This window comes from Chenopodium quinoa, unplaced genomic scaffold (assembly GCF_001683475.1).
Source record: "Chenopodium quinoa cultivar QQ74 unplaced genomic scaffold, ASM168347v1, whole genome shotgun sequence".
Lineage (NCBI taxonomy): Eukaryota > Viridiplantae > Streptophyta > Magnoliopsida > Caryophyllales > Amaranthaceae > Chenopodium > Chenopodium quinoa.
In genome coordinates, this window is record NW_018743919.1 from 3,814,903 (window position 1) to 3,827,718 (window position 12,816).

Sequence of the window (12,816 nt, forward strand, 5' to 3'; positions counted from 1 at the left end):
ATAAGGTCCACCTTAAAAGTGATGCACGTACGTGTTATGGGGCAAGGGTGTCAAGCAAAGGGTCATTGGACGTCGCCTATACTCCTTATCACCTCATTCTTGACGATATTGACTCTCTTTCTTCGTCTTTAGTCTTTTGCGTTTTCTCATTTAAACCGGCGAGAAATTCCATAGCTCACATAGTGGCAAAGTGGGATACAAGGGGTTGTAATGAATATGTATGTTTTGTTCCTTTCTCTTAAAGTCTTACGACTTTGACGGACATTGATCTCTACTAATATAATCTCTATCGTTTTTGCTCATAAAAAACAAATTTATCAATAGACCTAGATGAAGAGATCAATTAATCCCAAGTCTACACTAATGTACTTGTATATAGATTATAAAATAACTCGTCACCTTTGACAAGTTCTTAATAAGATGTTCTTAATGAGATGTGTGCATCCAAATTATCTCTTACTACCTTATAAAAGTCACTACTTATAAAGTACTCGTATTATATTGTACAAATACTCATTTTGATGAAGGTCATTTCTTAAAGTAACCATAATTTAGTCATATAATATAATGACCTAAATTATTGGATATTCTATTATCCTACAAACATAGATTACTCTGTATAAAGTTGTGCACAAATGGAAGAAGATCAAGAAATGTAGCATCAATCTTTTCCAACATAATTGATCGACATGCCTTTGCTTTCTCGTCGTTTCTTTAAGAAAGAGATTGAAGGAAACTAGAGAGATGGTCAATAAAAGTGGGGTTTTGCTTTTCACAATAATTGAGCTAATATATGCTTATATTTCATGATTATGGTAAATTAGGGGGCACCACATTGCATATCTATAAAAGTGATGGGGTTGTTTAACGAAATAATCCCAACCAAAATTAAATTATGACAAAAACATCATACAACAATTTCACACGGAACAAGTATATTTGTTGTACATTTAAGTCACTTGTTACATTTTTAGGGTGGACAACAATGCCATGACATTAACATATTTCCAAAGACAAAAGAGTTGCATTTTTTGAAGCAACAAAGACTTGTAAATCGTAATTGCCTAGCTTAAAAGAGAATCTAAATTGTACTCATCCAAGAGAGAAACCAGACAATTTCATGGAGCGAGTAGATTCCAATAAATTTTGAAGATCGATTGATTAGAATTCTGCTGTCTATATTTCTACAGAATTATATGGAGTAATTAAGTTTAATACGTAATAGCATTTACTATCTCGAAACATTCTAATATGAGTTTCCATGGATATAGGACATCAAAGTATTTCTAAAGATGCATTAAGGTTACATGCAAAAGGATATTATCTTAAGATAGAGAAGATGATAGAATATTATGGATGTACCAAATCGATCAATCGTGAATGACTCTGAAATACGCTAAGCAGCTTGACAATCTTACAAATTAATTTATTATTTTTTTTTCATTATTCAATGTGAAAAATTATTATTAATTACACTCCTAATTTCCTAAATATTTCCCTACTTACAATTATAATTATCATAAAATTGTGAATGAATGAGCTTATCCAAGACATAATAATTGAAATAGGTTTTGAATATAAGTTTGAGACAAGCATGCCCATCGGTTAGCTTTTGAGGTATAAAGTAAGAGTGTCTTTAATTAATTTGATGATTTAGTTGGGATGTTTTCGGAGTAACTTAGAATGATACAGGATATAATTTGACTAACTAAACTCAAGTAATGCCACGTATTCCCACTTTAATTATATAAATGTAATTATCAAATTCCTACTTTCTTGGACAATTATAACTATTCCTCGGACCAATGGTGGATTAAGGTATATATGAAGCTGTAAAAGAGAAAAGTTGTACTAAATATGCCACAAAACTATTAAGAAGTTTCTATACCATTTAACCTAAAATTGGATGTTATAACTAATTAAAGAGACCTCTTGCTTGAAAGTTGGAGTGTTTAAATACTTCCACCTAGTGTATGTTTATATACTGTCAGTGATTTTCGGATTATATTTTATTTTTTATTTGTATTATTTATTTGAGAGTTTTTCTCACTTTTACATTATTCATGTTATAACAATTTGTTATTCATATCCATCTGATCTTATTAGTATCTTCTAGAACTTCTACCTTTCCTTATTCATATTGGTTTTTGTTGCTACAATATCCATTAAAGACATTTTAACATAGATAGGGTTAGTATTATGGATAGCTCTTAGTATTGATGACCCAAAGTCGAGGGACCAAATCTTTTATTCAATTGTCAAATTTTCATGTCGTGCCATTAATTAATTAAATCATAATTGAGTTCAATAAAACCCTCATCAAATTGATCATTATAATTAATATTATATGCCGCATGAAATAACGTAACCAGTAATCTACTATAACTGTATTGTTTATTATCGAAGTCCATAATCATGCATCCGCTAGATATTAATGGATGGTTATAAAGATACATTTGAAATCTCAAATATACCTCTTGGAACTTCTTAAAACGTCAATAATAGATACGATACTATTAAGGTCATCATACCTCATGGACCATGTCTACCTATAATTATGCACCCATAATTAAAATTTTCATTCATGTTTATGAGACTATTTCCAATTCAATGTCGGACGATTTTTTTAAAAAATAATTTATGTTAATCATTTTTTAGTTGCCTAATATTTACTAAGCTGAAAAACTTAAGATTATGTCACAAACAAATAAAAGGACTAGGAGTTCAAGAAGAAAAATTTAGAATCACTATACATATTACAGTATTGGATACTCTAACAATAACACTAATATGCATGCATTTATTTTAATAATATTATTATACCCGGCCCTAAATTAATTATATATCATACTCGCGTTGAATCATCAAGAATTAACGAATCAAGAACGATGAATGAATAACTTTTGTTTAGGGTGAAACAATGTGTTCAAGACTTTGACCTTTATTCGTGGATTGAAAACTGATTCGGACTGTATGAAGGTGGGCTGAATATAATATCACCTACACAAGAAAGTACATCAATCAACTGGCCTTGGGGATGTGTTCGAAGAAACCCCTCCGATATCTAAGTCAGTACGTGTGATTGAAAGCTTAAAAAGTGAATTCAATGGCATGCAAGTGTAAAAAATGTGAAGTGTTTGTGAATACCTTGTTTGATGGAATTTAGGGGAATTAATACCTCGGAAACGTGGACCCCAGCATGAGTGGGTTGATTTCGTCTATGTGGCAAGTGGGATTGCACAATGGAATCGGACTGATTTAGGCTTGGAGAGGGTCTTGCAGACTTTAGGCCTTTGGCCATTAAATTTACCGACTTAAATAAATAGAGTTATTTGTACCCTAAACAACTTTTATAGAAATATTGAAGAATTATCACCACAAAAATAAATCCCTTTAAGCCCACCATTAGTTGTGAAGTTCTCTCGTACATCAATTCAAGTGGATGAGTGGCCCTCAACATTACTAATTATAGAATAAAATCCCACAAAAAAAAAAAAAAAAAACTATTTTAAACAAAAGATTATATTTATTCAAAAAAAAAAAATAATCTAAGATTATATATATAGTTCGAATAGTCCTTATTAGTCTTCCATATAATTTATTATTTTTAGAAAGTTTACACATCTTATATTACATGGCAACTGTATATAATAAACCTAGCTGTCCTTGATCGACTTGGGTAGGGTCCCATTAACAAACATCATGGGTTCCATATCTCATCAAATTATTAAATTTTGTGGGGGCAAATTTAATAAAACATTTGAATCGGAACATGAGAGTATATACATGGCACAACAATAACATAAAGTTCCATCAATGATCAACCAAACATAAACGCCACACGAAATATGGCGTCTCAGGTTGGTTTGTAACGCTACACATGTCATGTCGTTCTATATATGCATGTTCTTTGACCCGAACTAGCTCGATCTTATTATCTCATTACTTGACTAATTTTTTTTTGCGGTTTAAATAATTAATAGTTATTTAATGTATCAAGTATTATTATTATTGATTTTAATTTGATTCACGATCAATTTTGTGAATAACAAATTTTTATTTTTGTTTATTTATTTATTTATCCATTTATTTTTTTTTTTATTTTTTTTTGTTGTTTGGCAAAGTAATGAGAATGAATCCCAAGATCTCTTGGAATCGAGAGAGAAGCTCTAACCACTTGAGCTATCCCTCATTCACATGAATAACAAATTGATGTATAGGAATGGATATATAAGTTTCTTATATATTCCAAAATTACTTGTAACAATTTGACTTTTAACATTATCAACGCAAAAAATTTAACCATTAATGTCTTTAATTATCTATTTACAAAAAGTTATATTATTGTGAACCTACACAATAAAACATAAAATAAAATTTATCCAACAACAACAACGTTCTTGATAATATTTGTTTTATATATTAGTAAAATTAACTATACTATTATATATCATTGTACAAGAGAGAAACTATTTCAATTATTTTGGTTCAGATATAGTATAAATATAGAAATGGAAAGAAAACAAAGTTTGCAATATGGATGTATATTGTTTTGAGCTCTTGTCAAAATCATTTATTAAATTCCTTACGTTAATAAAAGAGAAATGTCCATGTTACGTGCTCCCACAATTTTCAGATAAGTATTAGATAAATTTATGCATATTAAACAATTAATAATAAACACACACCTTGTCGACTTCCCACTACCAGAGATCTTAATATTATAAATTCTTACATACATTCGGGTGCATTTAAAAGTATTTTTTTACTTATTTGATTATTATTACTTGCATAAAATGAGCAATAATCAAAATAAGAAAAAATCATCAACTAAAAAAAATACCCTCAAGTGCATGTAAGAATCTCTCATCTATCCTTATGTATAACTTATATCGTTAGATCCATTGGCGGATCTATGTGTGTGCACACTGGTGCACGTGCATCACAAGCCAAAAAAAAATAAAATTGAAGTTCAGGTTTTTTTTAAAAAAAAAAAAATCAAAGAGACCGGTTATCTTTGCTACTGCTACTGAGTGTAAAACTAGCTCTTGAAGTGTAGTAGCAATATCAAAGAGACCTATCATCTATATAACAGGTCTCTTTGGTTGTTTATAATTAAAGAGAATTGTTTTCTTTATAACAGGTCACTTAAGTTATCTCTCTTTTTTTTTTCTTTTTTTTTTCTTGCTTCTATTTATATCTTTTTATGTGTGCAACTAATTAATTTTTAATTTTTTCCCTAAAGCTTCTCAATTAAGTTAAAAAAAATTCATAAAGTTAAGTAATATGAGTAGTTTTATAGTACCATTTAATATGTTATTTGTACTACTTTCGGCTTGTAAGATGAAATTTTTACTTATTACTATTCGGTTGTAGTATGGATTTTTGTATCCTATTTTTGGATTGAAATGAATTTGGTTGTAATACAATTTTTGGATTGAAATTAATTATGAACTAGATCCGGGGAAAAAAATTGTACTTTCACAAATGATCAATAATTGATGGTGACTTACCATCTCGGAATCCTGGATCTGCCTTGGTTAGATTGATGATAATTTTTTTACAAAAAGAGTTATAAATTTTATTTTTGTATAATCTTCACCAAACAAAAGCATATATGTTAGTATTTATTATATTTGAGATAATAAAATCATTAACACAAACTATTGGATGTGGACGTTCGCACCCAATGTTTCGTGCGGGAGGAGATGACGATGACGATGAAGACGATGACGATCGGCAATTGAAACCCTAGATTTGAAGCAGCGGCTGGTACGGTGGAGTTCCCTACTGGTTTGCGTGGTTAGGCACTCCGCCTGCGAGTCTGGCCGTGGCTGGGTTCCGGCAAGAGCTGCGGTGTGGCTTTGCAAGGTTCTCGTAGCAGGGCAACAATAGGGGAGGGGTGGTGGCTCGTAGCAGGGCATCAACAGGTTAGAGTTGTGGCTGGTTGGGTGGTGGCGTGAGGTTAGGATGGTGGCTGGTTGGGTGTGGCGTGAGGTTAGGGTGGTGGGTTAGGGTCGTGGTTTGTTGGGTCTTGGGTGGTGGCGTGAGAAACAAAAAGAAAAGAAGAAAGAGGAGAGAGGAAGAGGGACGGAGAAAGATGAGAGAGAAAGAAATAAATATAGTAGTAATGTATGTATTATCATATTAGCCAACAAATAACTCACATCAGCCAATTGATGTTTGATATTAGTCAACATTAGGTACATATCAGGCATTAATAAAAACGTATCAGCCAACAAAAGGAATATATCAGCCAACAAAAGATACATATCAGACAACAAGAGCAACATATCATCCAACAAAAGATACATATCAACCAACAGAAGAAACATATCAGCCAACAAAAGGATGAAATCAGCAAACAAAAGCAACATGTAAGCCAACAAAATAAACATATAAGCCAACAAAATGAAACATATAAGCCAACAATTAAAATATAAATATCAGCCAACAAAATAAATATATTATCCAACTAAAGAAACATATAAGCCAAATGATGTCTGATATCAGCCAACAAAAGGAAAAAAAAACATACATATCAGCCAACAAAAGGAATATATTAGCCAACAAAAAAACCATATCAGCCAACAAATAAAACATATCAGTTAACACATGAAACATATCAGCCAACAAGTAAAACATATCAGCCAAGCCAGCCGCACGGAAATTTGCGTGCGAACATCCATACGCAATAGCTTCTCAATCATTAAATGGTGTGTTTAATTTACTTAGCTTGATTCTCACTTATTTGAACTTAAATTAGTATTAATAAATTGAATATGGTGACCCTTTATATCATCAAAACTTACTGTAACTTATTTTCTCTAAACTTTTCTTATTTTAACTTATATTTTATAAATTATACAAATGGAATAAGGTGAACAAAGTTGAAAGTAATTGGATGGTGGATGCAAATGCACAACATTCAATGTGCATACACGTTAAACATTAAGCCTAATTTCAAAGAACATGAAGACTAACTCCAATGAACATAGAATATGAAAACCAACTCCAATGAATATATAAAACGTATGTTCATCAGAGTTAGTCTTCATGTGTTTTAGAGTTAGAGTGCTTAATGTTCAACGTATGCACATTAAACACTGTACGTACATATGCCTCCACCATTATATTTGCGAGCCTAAGACAATTAGTTTATCTCCATATACATAATGCATGTCCTATCAATGTAACCCATATTTATTCTTTTTTTTTTTAATTTTGTATATTATTATTATTATTATTATTATTATTATTATTATTATTATTATTATTATTATTATTATTATTATCTCAAAAATAAACAAAGTTATACAACCTACAATAAATTAGTGGGAAGCCGAGATACAATCTGGGCCCCCACTCCTCTAGCTATAACAAAACCTACCCTAGTGAAAATATAAGCTGCAGCACGAGCCCCAATGTCTTGCGTCGTCGAGAACCTCTGAACCCGCTTCAGCAACGCAACAACCTCTTTCTCTAATTCCCCAAGCGAAGAAAAGGAGAAGGGAATGAAACCATAACCAATCAGCCGACAACTAGCTTCATACTTCACTCGCTTCCGATGAGCCGCATCAGCCACAAACCGCCCAGGGACAAAGTCAGATAGCCCTATTTGTGTCAAAGGAGAAGACCCTGTTAAGTCCACACAAACATCGCGACCATGATCCCAGGAATAAAGTAACACATCAGCAGGTCTAAGGGCCCCGTCATTCCCTCCAGACAACCCTATGTCAACCTCCTTTCTTGCCGAAATCCCAGACCTGTAGCAGATATCAACAAGGGTATCCCGGACAACATTATGCCGATGTTTAATACCCACAATACCAGCACACGACACTGCGTGATCACCGAAAATATCCCCAGTAAAAACCCGAGAACAAGCAAAGCACGGCGTCGAGATAGAGAACAATGGAACACCCATCCTGTAGCACAACACACATCGGTAGGACTTTGGGTTCATCGTCTGACCCAACCCAGAATTAGGGACTGCCCAAAGCCAAGCAGAGGTGTGATCTCCCTGCTGCGATTTCCACAATGCTGATTGCCGAGGAGACAAAGAATAGGCGGATTCTGCAGAAGCGGTAACCTTCGTGAAATATATATATCTGCCAATTTCTTCATGAGTTTAGGGGCAGCGACTTCACTAGGATTACTCATAATGTCATACTCCACTATTCCATTAAACAGACACAACGCATCTCCAAAGGCTCGTCCAAGACCAACAATGCCAGCATGTCGTAAAAGCTGTGTCTGCAACCCAGCAGACTGTAACCGAGAAGCAAGAAAAGCATAATGACGAACATCACCTGCGGAATATACCCCAAGCCCTCCAAACTCAAATGGTAAGGTGGCAAGTCGCCATTGCCAATCGCCAAACCCAGGCCCCGAAGCAGTAACAATACGCTCCAAGGAAGATCGAAGAGCCCCGTCGAATGTGCGCTGAGCCGTCTCAAAAGTACTAGGAGGACAAGTACGCAATGCAAAGTAGAGTTTAGAAACTCCGGTACATGCCCTAAGTAACAATAGCTCACACGGAGGATCATCAAGCAGAGCAACCTTATCCATAAGCGCAATGGTCTTGGTCACCCTCTGCATCACAAGCTCTCCACCAAAACTGGAATCAGAACTAGCAGGACCACCAAGCAACTTAACACCTCGCAAAGGTCGAGCAATATTGGGCGGAAAAACACCCACAAGCTTACTTCGAGGGTCTTCTGTAGGCCAGAAAATTTCAGTTTTTTCCACATTAAGAAGTAACCCAAAACGAGGCCCTTCCTCCATAATCAACTGCAGAACCTTCCCCACCACCAAAGTGTCACCAATAACAGTGCCGTCATCCAAATACCACGCATGAAGACATAAGTCAAAAGCATATTTGATTTTACAAACCAGGGGCTGTAAAACCAAAGCAAAAAGTAGAGGACCAAGGGGATCACCCTGCTGCACTCCTTGACACGACCATAAGGATTGGTCCCCATAATACAACCTGGCTGGATTAGAATAGCAGAATTCAACCCATCGCGAAATGCCGGGACAACGACGACGAACTTCACGCAACATGACCGTACGATCAACAAGATTGAAGGCATTTTGGAAATCCACCAACAACATAGAAAGACCAACATCAGAACCACGATCCTCAATCAATCGATGCACAACATGAAGAATTGCCTCACCACTTGAAGAAACCCCAACGCCAAATTGAAGACCAGCAAAGTAACTTCCTAAAGATTGGCCAACCATAACAGCACCCACCTTCGAAACCAGATGCCGCCAAATAGTACCCACAGCTATAGGACGAATACCACCACCGTGCTTGACAAGCGGGGTAAGAGGAGCACTAGCAATATACTCTCCTAGTTCCATAGGACACTTTCCAGCTAGAAAGAGATTAACCACCGCGGAAATAGAGTCAACTAACTCATCTGATACAGCCACAACAGCACCACTCAAGCAATCCAGAAGGTGCTGAGCACGTAAACCGTCCCTACCACATGATGTGCCACGTGGAAAACTCTTAATCCGGTCCAAAACAAAAGTAGAAGTAGTAACGAGATGAAGGCCATCAACAGGTATATTAGGCAAGGATGGAGCTGTAGAAGTAGGGTGTTTAGACTGTTAATCCGCAAGAGTGGCGTCATTATAAGGAGCAACGCCTGAAGAAGAAAGAACCCAGACTGCAGCAGTGTAATGGCCGTCACAAATCTTCCTACGACATTGCTTGATATTACAGTCCTCCAAATCAAGGTTCTCATCACCCACCACTGAAAAAGTAGGAGATACATTATTATTATTATTATTATTATTATTATTATTATTATTATTATTATTATTATTATTATTATTATTATTATTATTATTATTATTATTATTATTATTATTATTATTATTATTATTATTATTATTATTATTATTATTATTATTATTATTATTATTATTATTATTATTATTATTATTATTATTATTATTATTCTTAATAATCAATCTTTGGCTCCATCGAAAGATACATTGCAACTCACATATTGTACTAATTCTTCATATACATAATTCTATACTACGTATTATTTTATAACCACAAAACAAAATAGATTTGTACGTGTCTGAATCCTTAATTACAAGAAGCTAATTAAGCAGGATTCTACCTAACAAAGTCTCCTAATTAACCTGTACTTAATTATATTTTAATTGAAACATATAATGACATTTAATAGTGCAACTCTCATGTGTTTTGATTGTAATTAATTCGTGTTGATTAAGGTTAATATGAAATTATGTTAATAATCCTGTTCTTGATACCTTAGTGGCTTCAATCATAATGGCTTTTTAATAGGGTTTGTAACTTTGTATGGGGTTGTACCTTTTTTTGTGGGACCATCTTTCACCGCCCCTAAACTTTTGGGATAGATGACTTTACAGATCAATATACCTAAGCTTAGACAGTTAGGCATGCGTGGTAAATTAGAAAGAGAAAATTAAGTAAGAGCAAACACAATGGTTAACCACGATTTTTTGGTTATTAGTTATTTTATTAATTTCTTCAACTTTCACTTCACCTATAACCACTCTTATACTCATTTAATAATCAATTAGTGATTAGTTCGGGCGTTGTCCCGGGATATTAATTTTATAGTTGTGCAATTGCTAATTTTAAAGAGCATCTAATAGTTTGTATGTAGTATGTGTCTTCAATATTTTGTAGTATAATTATTTTTTTTTACAAGGTTAAATCATAATTAACAATTAGCCTAGATGGTTAAACAATAACCATTTTTTAAAGAGGTCAAGTATTCGAACCTTCTCATCCACATATTTTTTTCAATATAGTTGAGATTACATGGAGTATTGTTGGTTGTGTGGATGACGTGGCACATTGAGGTGTTGATTGGATGACGTGGCATAATAAGAAATTGAGTAAGTGACGTGGCAAAATGAGGGGTCTACGTGGCGTATATATATTTTTTGAAACGCCTTTTAATATATTAGTATAGATGTGTCCTAATAGTTAACCACAACTTTTAACTTATACATGTTTTTTGAAACGCCTTTTAATATATTATTTATGAAATTTGGGAGAGTACGTACCTTATAGTATAAAGTGGGTGACATAAATAATTCTATGATGCATCATTTGGTTACCATCAAAATAATTAGTTCACTATATACTTCGTATATGTTGATACTTGATATGTATGCTAGTTTTGAGATCTACGAATATGATCACACCCCAATATACGTACCTTCGATGAAATTATACTATGTACTATTACCAAAGAGTCTTTGCCTAATAGTAAAAATCGAGGGTTTGTGTACGATAATACATAGGTTTAATTTCCCTTTCTTACATTTCCTCTGTATAGTAATTTATAATACCCTGTGGCTATACGGATAGAAAAAAATCAACTAATTAACATAAGATAATTTCCGATGGATTTTACGATGTTCATTCTCTTCTAACCATAAGTCAATAATAATTTCCAATAATATACTTGAGAACTCCAACTACTTATAGATGAAATTCACCGGCTGATATAACAATATCGATTCAATCAGCTGATTGTTACTTCACTGCTAGGAACAACTCAAATAATACATCCAAAATTAAACGAGCGAAGAAAATGAATACCTTTGTACTAGTGAAATAATAGTAACGAGGTAATTTTATTCTACCTTGCATTATTGTTTACAAGACTTTTCCTCTATAGGTAGATATAGATGGGAAGACAACCATGAATAATACGTACAAAATAGGTTAGAGTTTCTATTTCCTATTAAAATTAACCTAATCACATGTTAACAAAACCTTAAAAAAATCATCTCCATTAAATATGAAAATTTTGTGGCCGTTCATTTAGTTCAAAGATTAAATTGATGGTGGGTAAGGCTATACTTTAGTTAGGGAGAAAGGAAGAAAAATCTGAATAGGATCTGACGTGGCAAATCAGATCATAAGTGTGCTGATTAGGAAACAGATTGGATCATGGGTCCCACATTTAGATTCAACTTTGGAAAGGGCGGTTCCTAAAGTCTAAAATGATAAAATCTACTGATTGATGATAGCTCTTGAGGAATATACATTTTGAGTGTTTTGTCCAAAATGTACACTTGTTTTCTTTGTTGATTTATTGTTTTCTTTTAAGTGATAGACTAATTAAGTAATTAGGCTTGAATATGACCTGTAATAAATCAAAATTGATGCTTCCTCCGTTTCATAATGTTAATATCATATACTGTTTTGGGCGTTTCAAAAAGATCTACCCATATTAAATATATATTCTATTTTTAACTTTATTTTTTTGAAATTAATTGAATGTGGATTGATGACATGGCTCTAAGTAAGAAAATCTTTACCTTGAATTATACATTATGACTTATGCTAAAAAAAAAAAAAAAAAAACTTAAATAAAGTAAACTAATTATGAATTATTTTGTATTTTAATGTTAGATTCCAAATATTTTTCTTTTTTTATTTTATGTGATTGATTCCATATGGAACTAACATCATAAAACGGAGGGAGTAGAATATAAAACCTATCATGAAATTCAACGATTAGTTTAATTTTAAAATTATCGAGTTTCCACCATGATAAGTAAATTACATATTCAAAATTCATCTAACTTTTATTTCATTTAACGCTGGGTATTAGAGGGTCCATGCCTCATCTTTTAATTTGCCACCTTCATAATTGATAATATGTCTAATTGACGGCCTAGTGCTGATATAAGCTCATGTATTAATGTTTGATTCATGCTTAAATTTTCTACTTTTACATCATAATATGTACAAGTATAGTTTTTCATATATTATTTTTC